Here is a 5,000-nt window from a genome sequence, read left to right as displayed (position 1 = left end):
AACGACTTCAGTCCAGTAGACTAATTTTTTCATGCTCTCAGCCGCTTTTGGAGTGGAAATGTATTTTAATTTTGTTTATATTCATTTTTACTTTTATTATTGTTATTTATTCGTTATTATTATTATTATTATTATATTTTATTTATTTATTTATTTTGTACGATAAAATTTACAGTGCGGGGAGTTTGGGCACCTCAGCGCCTCCTGTAGACGAAACGTGGATAGAGGCGGGCGTGATTGACTAGCTGACGTGGTTGATGAGGATTCCAATTTATTTCCTTCGTTTAATAAGCGTGCGGCAGGCGAATTTGTTGCGGAGACCACCTGTTCGAGTGTATCGGGGAGACTGGAGAAATCAGCATATTTCTGGGAAACGTGTTTGCAGGCCCCGGACTTTGTTTTAAGTATCATTCGGGAAGGTTATAGATTACCTTTTGGTCAATACCCCTCGCCTTGTTTTCTTGTAAACAACAAATCTTCGCTCGATCGCCCGCATTTTGTGCAGCGAGCTATATTGGAGTTACTAGCTAACTGCTGTATTCAGGAGCACAGCGCCTCGCCTTTTTGCGTGAACCCACTCTCTGTTGTCGAAGGCAAAAAGCTTCGTTTGGTGATAGATTTGAGGCATATTAATCAATGTCTAGTTTTGCCCAAATTCAAGTATGAAGATTTGCGATCTCTGTCTGAGGTTTTGGATGAGGGTGACTGGTTTTTTACCTGGGACCTCAAGTCGGGCTACCATCATGTCAGGATTCATGCGGACCATCAAAACTATTTGGGTTTTGCTTGGAATTTCAATGGTGCTCTCAGATATTTTACTTTTCAAGTGCTTCCTTTTGGGCTTGTTTTTGCTTCACGAAATTGCTGCGGCCTCTTGTAAGGCGTTGGCGTTCGATGGGTCACGTCAGTTTTGTCTACCTAGACGATGGTTTAGGCAGTCTCCCCGATAATTGTTCCGCTCAAGCAGCGAGTATTATTCAGCGTAAAGATCTCGGTTCTTGTGGATTTGTCGTTAATGAAGATAAGTCGTGCTGGTCGCCCAGACAAATTGGCGAGTGGCTAGGTTTCGTAATTAACACGATTTTAATGCAGTTCCGAGTTCCAGAAAAGAAAGTAGCGAAGCTCAAAGCAATATTAGACTCTGCTATTCAAGACGGCTTTGTAACGTTCCGGAATTTAGCCAAGATTGCGGGATCGGTAAATTCTATCTACCTTGCGGTTGGGCCGATTGCTCGATTACTCACTAGGCAAATGTACGCTGCCATTGATTCCAGATCAGCTTGGGATTCTATATTGCCTATTTCATCTAGTTTGATGGTAGAATTGAAGTTTTGGTATTTGAACATTGACTGTTTCAATGGCTATTCGATTAGGCCACCTCCTACTTCGTCTGTCGTGATATTTACCGATGCAAGTGATGTCGCATTTGGGGGTTTTTCTTCCAATCTTAGCGTTTCTTCTGTCAGCGGCATGTAGCTTGCGGATGACAAGGGCCAAAGTTCTACGTATCGGGAGCTTAAGGCGATATACTACGTGTTAGCATCCTATGCCAAGGAGTTGGAGAGCACGAAAGTGAAAGTCTTTACGGACAATGATAATGCCGCCAGAATCGTTTTAGTTGGCAGTCGCAAACCACATCTTCAAGCGTTAGCAATCGACATTTTTCAGCTTTGCTAAGCCAAGCGCATTGTTCTCGACGCGCAGTGGATTCCTCGTTCTGTTAATGAGAGAGCCGACCTTCTGAGCAGGTTTGTCGACAAGGACGATTGGTCTTTGAATCCAGCAGTTTTTCAAGATATCGATGTTAAGTGGGGCCCTCATACCGTCCACCGGTTTGCTTCTTACTATAATGCCCAACTTCCCAGGTTTAACTCCAAATTTGCTTCGCCTAGCAGTTGCGGAGTAGACGCGTTTGCCCAAGATTGGAGTTGTGAGATCAATTGGATTTGCCCTCCAGTCTCTTTGATAGTGCGCTCTGTCAGAAAGCTTGAAGCTTGTAACGGGTTTGGGACCCTGGTTATACCTGAATGGCCATCAGCGTCCTTCTGGCCTTTTTTGCATTCCACTCCTTCTAGATTTAACAGCTTTGTTAAAGATGTTTTTGTTCTCCCTCGGATTGACAATCTACTCATTGAGGGTCCGGGACAAATGGAAATTTATAAATCCAAGGATTCCGCATTCAGTTCATGTCCTTCGTTCAGGATGTTGGCCTTGCCTCTTCAATTTGTATAGCCTATTTATGGCTTGTCACCATTTAGGTGTGTAGTTTGAGTTTTTGTTCCGTTTAGGAGCATTCGACTTATGATTTTTATGTATGGTGCCTTTTAGTGCACTTTTGCCTATTTTTGGCCTTTTCACCATTTGGGTGTGTTAATTGATTGATTGCTCCATTTAGGAGACATGGCGTATTGTGCCTGAGTCATGTTTGGTGCCTTTTTAGCGCACGTTTTCCCTATTTATGGTCTTGTCACCATTTTGGTCGGTGGATTGCTCTATTTTTCATACCTTTCGTCTCGTTTTGGGAGTTTTTTATGCACGCTTGCCTAGTTACATCCCGAGTGATGGCTCCATTTTTGAGTTCCTTTGCATTTTTGCATGTATGCTCCTATACCAGAATTTATTCGTGTTTCGGCTTTTTGGCCGCTTTATTCGTTCTCATCCCTTTCGTCATTTTGGAGTTTACGAGTTATATTTGTCCCCCTAATTCTAATTCTTAGGCATTAATATTACAGAAAAACTATAATTATACCATTGCCAGTCATGGTCTTGTTGCGTTGACTGCGTTTTCTGTGCTTCAGATGTTTTGCAGGTCGGCTCATGGCGCGAAGTACCGTCCCTTACAGATCCCTCTCTTCAGTCTTTGGTACCGGATCTTCTCGATCTTCAGTTAGAATCCAAGGCGACTTCCACCCTCTGTAAATACAATAACGGCTGGTCCGGCTGGTCCAGATGGCGAAGGTGGGCATCCTCCAAGATAGGCGTTCCAGTCATCCCAGCCAAGCCTCTTCACATCTCCCTGTTTATCACGGAGCTGTGCCATGCGGCCCTCCGGAAAGGAACGGGACTCTCGTCAATCGAAGGTCTGTTCTACAGTATACGTTGGGCTCACAAGCTGGCGGGCATTGAATGCTGTCCTACTGACCACCCTTTGGTTCAATTGTCGCTTGAAGGTGCCAGAAGGAAGCTGGGTAGACCAATCAAACCGAAAAAATTGCTTCCCATTGACTTGTTGCAAGTTATTACCGAGCATTATAGCTCTAGCGAGTCTTTGGCCCATATTCGCTTTTTATTTATATTACTGGTTGGTTTCACCGGTTTTTTCCGGATTGACGAGTTATTATCCATGAAACTCGGAGATATTACTTTATTTACAGATCGAATGTCTATTTTTGTGCCGAAACGAAAGAATGATCAGATCAGAGAGGGTCATACCTCGGTCATAGCTAGATCGGGAAATTTAACTTGTCCTGTAGCAGTCACTGAGAGGTTGGTTAGTTTTTTACCAGAGTCTAAGAATCCTCATTTTCCTTTGATTAGGCGTATTGTTAAGTCTAAGTCAGGCGAGTGTTTTCATGGAAGCATCGGTATTTCTTATTCTATGATCTTGCTGGAATTTAAGAAGCTTGTTGGTCCTTTTGTTGACGATATTTCCATTTTCGGGACGCATAGTATCAAATCAGGGGCAGCTTCACATCCTGCCTGTAGAGCTATCAATGAGACACTTTTAGACAAGCATGCTGGTTGGAAATGTCCTAAAACAAAGAAGCGATACGTCAAGCATGTAGCTGAAGACTTGTTAAATGTGACCAAAATAATGGGCTTGTAGATTCGTTTGATTTTGCATTGTTTGCCTTGTGTCGGATAGGCATTGTATTTTGTTGTGAGGCCTCGTAGGAAAGGCTGGCGAATGAGCCTTGGTTCCTATCCAGATTTCCAGTTTTTTCCTCGTGTTGGGGTTTTTGAAGGTTTTTTCTGGCCTCCGTGCTCATTCGTCATTTATTTGCCGTATTCCATGCATGCTTTTTCGTGTTTATTCAGTTTACGTTACTTTATGATTACGCAGCCTTTAGGGAGCAATGCGAGCCTTGGCTCCTATCCTTCGTGTCTTGCGAATTACATTGTCAATATATTTACTCCTAATAAAGTTTGGAGAATGGTCGTTCGTACGCACGCAGACCGTATCCAGTTTGCTCCATGTATTCTGTTGTGCCTTGTGCTGTTTGGTCGTAATATGCCTAGTATAGTGCAAAACAGCCCTGTCCTGCCTTCTTGATAAGCTGAATGGCTTTATCAATAGTGGCATATTTGAACTTGTGTGTTCTGAGGAAATACCATCATTTACAGATGATCCCTTGGGGAAAGAGAGGTGATGAATCAATCTATATTCCCCCAGTGTTTTCTTAGGAACGACTCCAAGAGGAGAAACTCGAAAGGGAGACAATGGCGGAGATTCAAATGGGCCTGCTAACCTTTGTAACTCAAGTTCCTTTTTAAGTTTTGCATCAACAATAGTTGGATTTCGCAAGGCTGACTTCAAATTACCGGAACTAAACAACTTACGCTCACCCTCAAAGTGAAGTGGGAAGCCATGAGTGAAACCTGAGAGCAAAAGGGTAACAGTGGAATGGAAATAGCCATCTAGGAGAAAACGTAAACGCTCAACTTTTATTGGTGTTGGAAGGCTTCTTTGGAAAGGAGTTGGCAGGTTGGGGCCTGGGGCGAGACTGTTTTGATGGGCCACAAAAATTACATTTTGTAACAGGATGGGAACCCTCACATTTAAAACAGTTATGATTGTAAGCACAACCGGGGTTACATTTCTTATCCTTGTGGAAACGAAAACAATAATCCCTGGGGATAGAGTCCAGCTTGGGTTTAGATGACATAGGGGGTATATTGGGTGGCAGAGGTTTAACGAAGGCTTGCAATTTCAGCCACAATTCACCCTGGATCCTGTCCCAAGGCATTGAAGTGTGGTGGGCTTGCCTTAAAAAACGGAA

At 43.2% G+C, this 5,000-nt stretch overlaps 1 protein-coding gene, 1 long non-coding RNA gene and 1 pseudogene across 2 annotated transcripts in view; 2 read left to right on the top strand and 1 right to left on the bottom strand.

The window, feature by feature from the left end:
* The window catches only part of LOC138007748 (uncharacterized), a 1,076-nt gene extending 1,056 nt beyond the window's left edge, over positions 1–20 (top strand). Inside the window, exon 1 of the mRNA XM_068854809.1 lies at positions 1–20. This exon is cut by the window's left edge and continues 1,056 nt beyond it. The gene's annotated coding sequence lies outside the window, so the exon portion shown is untranslated.
* The window catches only part of LOC138008789 (uncharacterized), a 4,174-nt pseudogene extending 110 nt beyond the window's left edge, over positions 1–4,064 (top strand).
* Positions 1–5,000, bottom strand: part of LOC138007749 (uncharacterized) — an 18,375-nt gene that overhangs the window by 7,674 nt on the left and 5,701 nt on the right. The gene's annotated exons all lie outside the window — the stretch shown is intronic.

The sequence above is a fragment of the Montipora foliosa genome, chromosome 6 (assembly GCF_036669935.1).
Source record: "Montipora foliosa isolate CH-2021 chromosome 6, ASM3666993v2, whole genome shotgun sequence".
NCBI classification, from domain to species: domain Eukaryota; kingdom Metazoa; phylum Cnidaria; class Anthozoa; order Scleractinia; family Acroporidae; genus Montipora; species Montipora foliosa.
This window is presented reverse-complemented; position numbering and strand designations above follow the sequence as displayed.